The 12,569-nt window shown below is 42.4% G+C and overlaps 1 pseudogene; it reads left to right on the top strand.

Moving 5' to 3' along the window:
* The first annotated feature begins 92 nt into the window (after positions 1–92).
* Positions 93–2,893, top strand: LOC149517757 (25S ribosomal RNA; annotated as a pseudogene).
* The last annotated feature ends 9,676 nt before the right edge of the window (positions 2,894–12,569 follow it).

The raw sequence follows: 12,569 nt of genomic DNA on the forward strand, positions 1-12,569 counted from the left end.
TCTCCCAACATCCCTTGTCTCCAGTGATGTGCTATTGTTATCCATTTGGACCTTATTGGAACTTTTCCATCACTTAGTTGATGCTTGCATTGCAACCTTACATCAAGCAAGATTATCGATCGAGTTTAAGCATATCAATAAGTACACAAAAAGAAACTTACTAGGATTCATCTAGTAATGGTGAGTGAATCAGGAAGAGCCTAGCCTGAGAATTACGCACTCATGGTATCCAAATTATAGTGTGGAAAAACATCCTTAGTGGTGGACCGAGGCTAAGTCCCCTTAAAAGAGGTGCCAGAAAGGATGAGAGCCCTATTGTGCTTGGACCCTATCACACTAAGAGCCACTATTTGTGAGTCAGGTAGTTTTGGAATGTAGTCCTAAATAGGTAATAAATTTCATCCAAGGCTGAATACAAGTGAGAGATTGATAGTGAACAAATACTAAAAGGGAAAGATGAAAAGGACTTCGAAAAGAGAGTCAAAGAGTGCTTGAAAATATGGGGAAAGAAGTAGATGGGGGCTGGCGATGCACCCCAATTATATATAGATAGGTGAAAGTTGGTCCACCAATTAGCTCAGGGTGTGGATCGATATAGGTCATGATGATAGCCCAAGCTCAGGCTTTTGATATGCCTATAGAGACATCATCATTGCAATCACAAAATGTAGCACATGCCATATCAATGTGCCTTAGCACATGTGTGCTCCTAACATCAGCCTATAATTTCCCTATCTAGCCCATCTTGAAACATAGACCAAAGAGTCTGAATGTGTGCTAGTCAATGGGCTAGAAAACCCATAAAACACAAGGTAGCTAATTTATAAGATCCCTTATGGGTGTACTGCTAACTAACCTTGATCTTTTGAAAAGGGTTCAAGTGTAAGCATGCCTGTCGAGACCCAAAAGATAGTGAACTATACCTGAGCAAGGTAAAGCCAGAGGAAACTTTGGTGGAGGCCTACAACAATATTGACATGCAAATCTTTCATCTTATTAGCTATAAGGTTAAAAGACTAATGGAACCATCTAGTAGCTAGTTCCCTCCAAAGTTTCCCTTAGGATAGTTGGAGCCTTTAGCAAGTTCTATTGGGTAAGGTCAATGATTAAAGGCATCAAAGGCATAACATCCTTGACCAATTCTCAAACTTTAAATAGGTAAGATGGCGTGGTTGTTTCATTGAGCTGTGCCACAAAATCGAGAGCTCTGAGTGGGCCATTTTTGGTAAATTGAAATGTCGATGTGGGATGAATCGAAAGCAAGGTTACAGTGCCCAACTATGTATGATCCTAGAACCCATAAAGGATGTTGGTTGATTAAAACAACAGGATGGTGGTCATGGAAGTTAAAATTTGCTAGAGAGTGTTTAATAACTCACCTACCAAATCAAGTAACCTCAAAAGTGGATGGCACTTAAGTGCATAACCTATACCTAATTGTCGGGGCAAAGGCCAAGCCCCAATGAGTAGGAAGGTGCAATGATTACTGTAAAACTTAGGGTACAAGTTCTAGCAGAGTAGCCATCAGTGCAAATCTTGGTGGTAATAGCAAATATTCAAATGAGAACGAAAAAGGGAAAAGTTTCATGTGAATGCACTTGCACATGGGTTAGTCAATCCTAAAAGATGAGGGACGCCTATCTCATAGTGCATCCAGTGCGAGCTTCAAAAAGAAATCAGGTTAAAATTCTTGAATCAGGATGTAATGGCTGATGGCAATGTCAGGGAGTCTAAAGACATAGGTAAAGGCCTTGAGAAGAGTTTTATTTTCTCTTTAATGGCCTACCCACCTTGGAAATAGCTCAGACAAAGACCAAAAGAGTGCCACATGTTGCATAGTGTCTGGTTCACCCTCGATAGCCCCTAAAATTTGGAGGAGCAAGTGCTGTCAGTGCCCAATCATACTAATAATCACATTAAGTCTTTAAAATGAGCAGCTTCTAGTTAATGGAATAATGTAGACAAAAAAAGTCAACAAATTGTATCCATAACCTCAAAAAAAGGATTGGCTCAAGGGTTGGGCATAAGGGTCCTAGTTCTAAACCCATCAGCTACCATTGCACTACTTGAGCTATTCCCACAATGAGAGTGGGTCACCGCGTGTCAGCTAGGGGATGAACTAGGAAGAGCTCCCTTAGAGGCCTTCCCTGGGCAATGAACAGTCAACTCAAAATTGATAAGGAGACAGGAAATCCAATTGTTTAATTAAACCAAAGCATTGTGATGGTCCCTATAGATTCTCAAGCAATGTGATTTCTACCCAGTGCTCTGAATGTCAAAGTGAAAAAATTCAACTAAGCATGAGTAAATAGTAAAAGTAACTGTGACTCTCTTAAGGTAGCCAAATGCCTCATCATCTAATTAGTAATGTGCTTGAATGTATTAATGAGATTCCCACTATCCCTGTCTATTATCCCACTTGTGGTAGCTAAGCGTTCATAGCAACGTTGCTTTTTTATCCTTCGATATCAGGTCTTCCTATCATTATGAAGTAGAATTCACCAAGTGTTGCCAATAGGGAACATAAGATAGGTTTAGACCATTATAAGATAGGTTAGTTTAACAGCATCATAATAGCAATTCAACCTAGTGTGAGTGGAACCACTGATTCACACAATTGATCATTGTGTCATGGGCTCCGAACTTAAGCCTGAATCCATATGGCCTTAGGGCTTGGAATTAAATCCGTATGCCTAAGTTTAACCTATGCAACTAGTGTACAAGCAAACAAGAAGAAGAAAGGGTGGAATATACAAGTTAGAAAACATAACAGAGAATGTTGGAATATGTTGTATATTACTGAAGATAGATTGTGTCTAAGGATGTGATGATGTACAACTGAGGGTGGGGTTACCCTCTATTTATAGTTGAGGCTCCTAGCTTTACTTATGGCTAACTCTTAAAATTATGGGATTTACAGGTTTCCTAAAAATCAAGGATTACACATTATTACACAGATTACATGAGGCTCATATTGATTTTCAGGGTCAACCGGATCCTTCTACTGAATGCTACCAATCTTAGATGCCTTTGGAAGATTCTAGATTGTCTAGGCTCTTCTAGGTCCACCTAGGTATAGTGCGGGCATGTTGCGAGGTTGGTCCTAGATGTGTGAGTAGGCCTGTATTTTTTGCGGGTAGTCTGGACTTATCTTCCATGCTTATTGTGCCAACCCTTACAACTATCCCTAGTGCTCGAGCCTTGGTCCCTGGTGCTTGGGCCTGAGTGCTTGGTGCACTCGTCCAGGGCATGACATTCTCCCCCACCTAATGGCACAATGCCCTTGTTACATCCTCTTTGTGAAACTACATATTCTGGTCTTAGAACTACCATAAGTCTTTTACTGGCTTCCAACTCACCTCATTATCTGGAAGTCCCTTCTAGTGCACCAAGTACTCCTATCTTTACTGGCAGTTCTTCTGTCTCACCTCTCGATTAGCAATGACGCTATGGACCTTTATTTTATATAAGGCCCTAACTCTCAATGGTGCACACGTCAACTTTGCCTATCCTAGATCTCCCTCATCCTCATGGAATGGCTTAAGCATGCTAACATGGAACACTAAGTGTACCCTTGGCTTTGGTGGCATATCCAGCTTGCAGGCAACCTTGCCTACCCTCTTAAGAACTCTAAAAGGTCCTTTGTACCTATGGACTAAGCCTTTTTGTAGCACTTTGTGGTGCACAATGGGGTACAGCTTCACCAAAACCAAGTCCCCTACTTGGGACTATATGTCCCTTCCATTCTAGTCTACCCACTTCTTTGACCTCTTCACAACTTTATGTGGACAAACTCTAGCCATGTTGGCTTACTCCTACTGAGCCTTGGCAAACTTTTATATTGCTAGATTGGGCCCTGTATAATCGATAATGATTGAACTAGGTGTTAGCAGTTGCTAACCTATCACAATCTTAAAAGGACTTTGGTTCGTTTCTTCACTCCTCAGCAAGTTGTATGAAAATTGGGTGACATCTAATAGCTTTGGCCAATCCCTTTGCATGGCACTCACACATTGTACCTTAAACAATCCATTCACTCACTCAGTCTACTTATCGGTCTAAAGATGCATGCTGGTAGAAAAAGTTCAAGTCTAACCCCAATAGCTTGAACAACTCAGTCTAGAGCTACCCTATGAAATGCCCATCCTAATCACTAAAAATAGTCCTCAATATTTCTTAGTACTTCACCACATTTTTCAGGAACAAATGGTGTTTCCTATTCGACTGGGCACTCTTTGGTTGCTAGAATAAAAATCTTCTACTTGGAAAATCTATCCACCACTACCATGATATTCCCAATCCCCTCTATTTTTGGTAGATTGACTATGAAATCTAGAGTGATGTTCTCTTATGGTCGCTCTGGTATCGGCAATGGCTCCAAGAAACCACCTAGTTTCTTAAGCTCCACCTTGTCCAATTGAGACATAAGACAAATCTTCACATAGGCCTTCACATCCTCCTTCATGTGCAGCTAGTAGTACCATTCCTCTAAAATGCCTAAGCTATGACTCACTCCCAACTGAGCAGCCCACCTCGAATCATGACACTCTTGCAAAACTTTCTTACAGAGCTTCCCATGCTATAGGACAAATAGCCTATTACCCTTGGTGTACAACAAGTCATCTTGTAACCAAAACTGCCTAGTCTTACTTTGCTTGGCATACTCGATGAGAGCCTTGGCTATAGGATCATGCGTGAGCCTTTCCTTGATGTGTGGCACCTAAAACCCTTCTGGTTGGCTAATGGTAGCAAGGTTTGCCTCCCTACTTAGGGCATCAGCCATTTTGTTTGCCTACCATGGCTTGTACTCCAACCTATAATCAAATTTTGCTAGAAAATCCTACTAATGGGCCTACTTGGGGGACAACTTCTTCTACGTCTAGAAGTAGCTGGTTGCCACATTATCCATTCTAACCATGAACCTTGACCCCAACAGGTAATGCTACCAAGTGTGCAAGCAATGCACCACTGTTATCATCTCCTTCTCCTAGATCGTGTACTTGCACTTACTCTTATTGAGCTTTCGGTTCTCAAACACAACTAAATGGTTCTTCTATAGCAGTACTCCCTCTACTGCAAAGTCTAATGCATTTGTATGCACCTTATATGGCTTAGCATGGTCTGGCAAAGCCAACATTGGCTCCTTGGTCACTACCCATTCCAACCAATCAAAGACATCCTAGCACTCGATGCTTCACTCTGGCACTCTCTCTTTCTTAGGCAAATCTATCAATGGTATGGCTATAGCTAAGTGGCCTTTGATGAAGCACTGATAGTAGTTGACCAGCCTAAAGAATGACCTTAACTTAGTTACCTTGGCTAATGATTCCCAATCCAAAATGGCATGTACCTTGCCTGCATGCATGTGTATCTTGCCACCTCCCACTATGTGGCCTAGAAATGGTACCTCTCACTAGGCAAATGAGCACTTCTTCTTCACATACAATTTGTGTACCGATAACACCTTGGACACCTGTCTCAAGTGGTCTACATGGTCTTCCAATGTCTGGCTCTGTATCACAATGTCATTAAGATAAACCACAACAAAATGATAAAGGAACAATTGAAGTACCTTGTTCATAATAGTGTAAAATGTCACCAGAGCATTGGCGAGTCTGAATGGCATAACTAAGAACTCATAAAAACCATAACAGGTGACACACGCTGTCATGGCCTCATCTCCTTATGCAATCCTGACCTGGTAATAACTTGACTTCAAATCTAGCATGGTGAACCACCTTTCACCTCCAAGTTGGTCGAACAAGTCCACAATGAGTGGGATAAGATACTTGTTCTTGATGGTTAACTTGTTCAGTGCCCTATACTACACACACAACTACAAAGATCCATCATGCTTATGATGGAACAAAACTGGGGCACCGTACAAGCTCTTTGATGGCCTAATATAGCCACTTCAATCAACTCCCCAAGTTACTTTCTCAGGTCCTCCAACTTTAGGGATGACATTTTGTAAGAAGCTTTAGCTGATGGCTTTACCTCAGGCATCAATTCAATCCTATGGTCCACCTTTCTCTTTGGTGGCAGCCTGTTAGGTAGCTATATGGGTATCACATTGCTAAAGGTTTCTACACCTCTAACACCTCCAAAAGGGTGTCAATCTCTTTCTCCTTCAACCCATCATACTTTAGGGTAGCCAAGAAGGTGTCTTCATTCTTGCTCACCACCTTGGCAAACTATATGGCCGATAGCACCTTGGTTCCAATCTCGGACCCTCACCTTAATAGTACAAATGATTGGCACCACTCATCTGTAATACAAATACAATTGGCAAAAGGCACATTGAGGGTGTAAATTTGAACAAGGAGATTTAAACCAATCACAAACTCATAGTCATCCAAGGATATTACCTTGATGGTTTCTTTGCCCTTTCAGTCTTTGAGTTGTAACTCTACCCTAAGAGATACTCCAATAGTTGGCACTTCTTTGGAATTCACCATCTTGATGGTACAATCCCCTTTTGTACCTTCAGTCTGAGCTTGTAGGCTTTATCACTTGAAATGAATAAGTGTGATGCTCCTGTGTCCACTGGAGCATTCACTTTTTGTCCTACAACCAATAGATCCATATATATCAAGCCCTTTGGCTTGTGGCTACCTTTGTTTTAGATAGCATTGAGTACTATCAGGCCAAGCTTTGCTACTCCTTTTTTTAGCTCCTCATCTGACACCTTGTCTACGATAGCCAGCTTGCCCCTCTATGGGTAGTTTCTACCTATGTGGCCTTTTCCACATAGGTAGCATGAGATCGACTCTTGATCCCTCTTAGCCTTCCATTTCCCTACTGGTGGCTTCCTTTGGCCATCCTTCTCCAAATGATCTTAGTCCTTATCCTTAGGCTGTGAATCACAGTCCTTTCTCTTAGATTGCTTCTTCCAATCCCTTTTGTCCCTACCTTCCCATTGGGCTTGGAAGATTCATACTTGTTCTATGGCCTAAACTCTACCAAGGACTCAACTGTAGTCATGGTTTTGGCTAGATCACAAACTCTCTGCCTTTGTAACTCATGCTTCATCCATGGCTTGAGCCCATCCATGAAGGTAAATAGACCCTCAACCTCACTCAGATCTAAAATCTAAAGCATCAATTCAAAAAACTTTTGGACATGCTCCCTTATGTCCCCTTACTGAGTAAGTCGACGTAACTTTGCTCGTGCCTCATTATTGGCGTACTCTAGGTAAAACTACTCTCTGAACTCCTTTTGAAATGCATCCTAGGTTCTAATCATGTACCCCCATGCCTCACATCATCACACATGCACCTCCACCATAATAAGCTGACATTACTAAGATACATGAAAGTACTGCTTACCTTACTCGCATTGTCCTGCATGCCTGTAGCTTAAAAGTACTATTCCATCTCCCATAGAAAGTTGTCCACTTCCTTTGCAACTCTAGTTCCCTTGAACTCCTTTATGCTTGAAGATCTCCATATGAGACTTTTTCACACCAGTAATTATGCCATTCCCAATGGTTGTCTTGCAAGCAGTGAGCTCCCCCTTGAACTGCTCAAACTCCTTATGCTTGGTCTCTATCATGCCCTATAGGGCTTCATTCCTCTGGGTGAAGATGTTGATTATCTCATTTAGAGTAGCCTACATCTCACTTTGGAGCTTCTTTTCCCTAGAGTCCATATCCTCAAAGCAAGCCTCCACCTCATTAAGCTTGTCTCTCACATCGACCACTATCACTTCCACCTTGGCCAACCTCCCATCCATGGTAGACTAGATGTCTATGAAACTAGCTTTCTTCCCTATTCCATGGCCTTGCACCTGGGCCTTTGGTTGTTGGCTAGCAACATCACTCTGGGATGCCATCTTCTTGACTGTAATCTAGCAGCCTACACATAGAACATGCAAACAACACCTACTCAAATACCAAATTCGGTTGGAACCTACTATTTTACAAACTATCATAGGCTCTTAACTTAAGCTTGAATCTGTGCAACATTAGGGATTAGAATTAGCTTTGTATGCCCAAGTTTAGCCTATGCAACTAGCATGCAGGCAAACAAGAATAAGAAAGGGTGGAATATGCAAGTTAGAGAACATAATAGAGAATGCTGAAATATGCTATATATTATTGAAGACAGAATGTGTTAAAGGATGTAATGATGTACAATTAAGGGTGGGGCAACCCTGTTTTTATAGTTGAGGCCCCTAGCTCTACTTATGGCTAACTCTTAAAATTAGGGGAAAATTAGAGATTACACATTATTACATGGATTACAAGACTCCTCTTAATTTTCAGAGTAAACCGATCCTCTTATTGAATGCTATCGATCCTAGATGCCTTTGGAAGATTCTAGATCATCCAAGCTCCCCTGGGTCCATCTAGGTGTGGTACGGGCATGTTGCAAGTCTGGTCCTGGCTATACGAGTAGCCCTGTATGCTATGCAAGTGGTCTGGACTTATCTCCCATGCTTATTACACCAACCCCAGTAACTATCCCTAGTGTTTGAGCCTTAGTCCCTGGTGCTCGAGCCTAAAAGACTGAGAGCCTGGTGTGCCCACCCAGGGCATGACAATTGTGCTTGGTTGAAAAGCCAGTGGCATGAAGCTATCATGTGCCGGATTATGATTGAATGCCAATAAGTTAGAATCTAGGCTAGAAGTGATGCATGCACCGGTCACTCGATTGTCGACCCACAATAGTGGCCATGTCCCCCAAAGGCATGTGTTGTAAGTGTAGCTCTCGTGGCAGGCAAGCCACTCGAGCTTTCTTGGAGCTCAATTCCCAATGAGCAATGGGTAAAATTCTTTGCAGACAACTTAAATATGTGACAGTGTATTGTAAATAGTAAGGTGGCCTTGCTACCATGATCCACTGAGATTTAGCCCTTTATCGCATCGATTCATCCCTCCCCCCCACCACACCCACTAAAGTCCTCTCACTTTATTTTTTTACACTACACTTTTCTGAGGTTGGGGATGAATGGTGTTCTCCATTGCAACCCATTTAGCCAAGTGATGACATCCCTCCCTCGAGCGTCCAAGTAAATAAGAATTGAATGCCATTGGTATTTGTTATAGTGATAGGCTCGTCCTTATTGTGGGAACTTGCTTCGAGCTCCATCAGCACACACTGGCCCCTAGTGCAGATTGATGCCTTAAACACCATTGATAGCATTTGGCCTTTTATTGGTGTAGGCAATCATATCCATACCATTAATAGATGCTAGCCTATTGTTGCCTCAGACACCACCAGTAGATGCTAGCCTATTGTTGCCTCAGACACCACTAGCATATGCTAGCCCATTATTACCTTAGACACCCTTAGCAGATGCTAGTGTCATTGGTTGAGACTCAAACTCTAGGTTCACACAACTTTAGGACATGGGAATGGACTCTTCTATATCCAAAATCAACCTAACATAGGAAACCATGCATAAACACTCTAGACTATAGGGCTTGGTGCCCAATACATTACAAAATGAAAAGGCACAACAAGTGCTAGAAGAAAGGCTAAAAGAATAACAAAAAATTTAAGGCAAGAGTGAGGATGTTATTATTCAATGGTTCCAATATGTGTACAATGAGGGTGGGAGACTTTCTATTTTTAGCTGAGTCCCCTTACAATCAATGTTAAGATATGTGCCTAAACTCTAAGGATTACACTGGTTCGAATCCCTTGACTTTAGGAGCCAAGTTACAATCCTTGATTTTAGGGGATTTAGTGCTACTGCATAGTCTTTGAAATGCTAAAATCATGCTGAGCATTAGGCCTTCTAGAATCCTCCAAATGTGATCCTCCTAAGATTATGTTTAGGCATGCCCACACCTAGGCTTGACCATGTACCTGCACCTCACTCATTTATGCTGTTGCCTGGGTCTAACTAGGTTCTTGTTCATCGCACATCATACCTAACCCTGGCCTTAGCTCAAACTTGCTGAACCTAACCAGTTTCCCTGAGCCTCTAGAGTCTTGATCACTACCCACCCCATTATTCTAGGTTAGTTCCTTATGACCTGGATCTCTAATGCACCTCAAGGCTTGGTCCCTTTAGCTGTTAGACTTTATCTTGCTAGAACTTGAACTATTACCCAACTGAGAGAGAACCCCTGGGCTTGGACCAGCTTATGAATCATGACACTGGCACCTGGTGTGGGCACTTACCTTAACCACCATCGGTGCAAACAGGCCCTAGATGTTGGCACATGGTGCACCATGTGCATCATGAACTTCTCACCCAAGGTACTTGTCTACCCCTCAATCGCCACAGCACTAAATGATGCTTGGTGCATAGGTCACAGGCTCCAGTCTTAAGCCAAACTACATGTGGCTTTGGACAAAGAATTTACTCCATCTGCCTAAGTCAACCTATAAACACAAGTGCTTAGCATAATTCTAACTTGTCAAAGATTATGCTACAGTATTGGGCCTTTTAGAAGCCTACAAATTTGATCCTTCGATGACTATGTTCAGGCGTGCCCATACCTTTATCATCAGCGCTTGCACTTGGGTCTGACTATGTGCTAATGCATCACTCACTAGCACTTACACATAGGCCTAGCTTAATTTTGCCAAACCTAAATGCTATGCCTAAGCCGCTAGAGTCTTGAGCACTACCCTTACCATTGTTCTAGGCTAGTTTCCCATGACCTGGGTCTCTGGTAGGCCTTAAAGCTTGGTCCCCCTATCTATCAGACCCTATCCCACTAGAACTAGAACTATTCCATGACTCAGAGAAAACCTCTCGACCATGACCAGCTTATGGATCGTGACATATACGCATGCCTTAACCACCATCGAGACGTGTTGGCCTTTGGTCTTGGCACATGCTTTGACCACCATTGGCACATGCTGGCCCTTTGTTTAGGTAGTTCCTTGAACTCCGGTGGCACATGTTAGGTTATGCACTATGCATGGGTATCCTGGTCCTGGGCCATGCACCATTCGCACCACGATCAAGTAGTAGGTGGGCCCAAGCACATCTTCATATTTTTGCCTTGCCATTATCATTGTTATAGCTTGTAAATTCATATAAGCACTCACCAATGCTTGCACTTGGGCCTAGCTCAATTCTACCAAAAATGAACATCATGCACGAGCCTCTAAAGTCTTGATGATTGCCCATACCATTGTTCTGGGCTAGTTCCCCATAACCTAGGCCTCCAGTAGGCCTCAAGGTCTTGTCCCCCTAGCTGTTGACCTATCCCACTAGAATTGGAACTGTTCCTTGACTCAAAGAGAACCCCTTGGCTTGGACTAGCTTACGGACTATGACACATGCACATGCCTTAACTACCATCAGGACATGTTGGCCCTTGGTCTTGGTATATGGTGGGCCATACACCATGTGCGGGTATCCTAAGCCCAAGTCGCACACCATCCGTATAATGATCGAGTAGTAGGTGGAATCCGATATAGCTTTATATTTTTGCCATGCCAAAGCCATTTTTATAGCTTCTAAATTCATATAATGGTCCCCTAAGCCTTGATGTGAAGTTTCATGGCAAGATGATTCAGTTTCTATTTTTCAAAATTTTTAAAATTTTTCGTTGTTTGGGATTTGTGAAAAGTTTTTTAGGAGTTTTGGCCCTAAATTTGGTATACATGATCCTTGAATTTTCATTGGCATCCATAAAAATATTCAACTAAAAAATCAAACTGTAAAAGATTTTACAGCCATTTGAAAAAAGCATCCCCATTTTAGACACTTGAATGGCTACTAGTTGTGAACCTATAAAACTCTTATGCTCTTTAAGGGGTGGTGAGTTGTCAAGGTTCCTTGGGGAATAGGGAGCCAAAATAAGGGCAAAGATCATCACTCATTGCACATCATGTGTGCACACACCCTAACTCTAATCCCTAATCACCAAAACCCCTAATGCTACCAGTCAAGTTCTCCGGTGATGCTTCGGTGATGGTGTCCTAGGCAAAAAAAATGTAGCACCAGAACATGCTGAAGCCTAGCATGTACACCATGGCCCAAAATAAAACTTTGGCCAAGGCCTCGAGCATTAATGACATATGCTGGTGCATGGTGCAGGCAAATGCCTCAACTATTATTGGAACAGGCTGGCCATTGGTACGGGCACATGCCTTGATTAGTATTGGCATAATCTAGACTTAGTGTAGGCACATGCCATGATCAGCATAGGCAGAAGATGGCCCTTAAAGTGGGCAGTTGCCTTGAACACCATTGGCATATCCTGGCCCTTGCTATAGGCACTTGTATCAAACACCATTGGCATATGTTGAGTGTTATAGGTCGCACATTTCTTAAACTAAAACCACGTATCCATGCGATACTAATACTACTCATAGTCTAGGTCAACCTTTTGCAAGTCCATTTTTCAATGGATAGCTCGATATCGATCCTTCAAGCCATAAGGCTGCACATTCCCAATCTCAATAAGGAGGAATCCAACTACTATCAAATCATTAACCCATGATTCTTATGGTGGCCTTGAGCACCCATCTCTGCCCATAGGCATCAAGGTCTCGACCACTGACCCACCTTGCTCATAAAGGTAGACAACCTCAGTTCTCATACTATTATTTCATTCTAGCATTGTGAGAACCCAACACCATGCCTACTCAAATCAT

This window comes from Durio zibethinus, chromosome 8 (assembly GCF_047325235.1).
Source record: "Durio zibethinus cultivar Kanyao isolate XHJ-2024 chromosome 8, ASM4732523v1, whole genome shotgun sequence".
Classification (NCBI taxonomy): domain Eukaryota; kingdom Viridiplantae; phylum Streptophyta; class Magnoliopsida; order Malvales; family Malvaceae; genus Durio; species Durio zibethinus.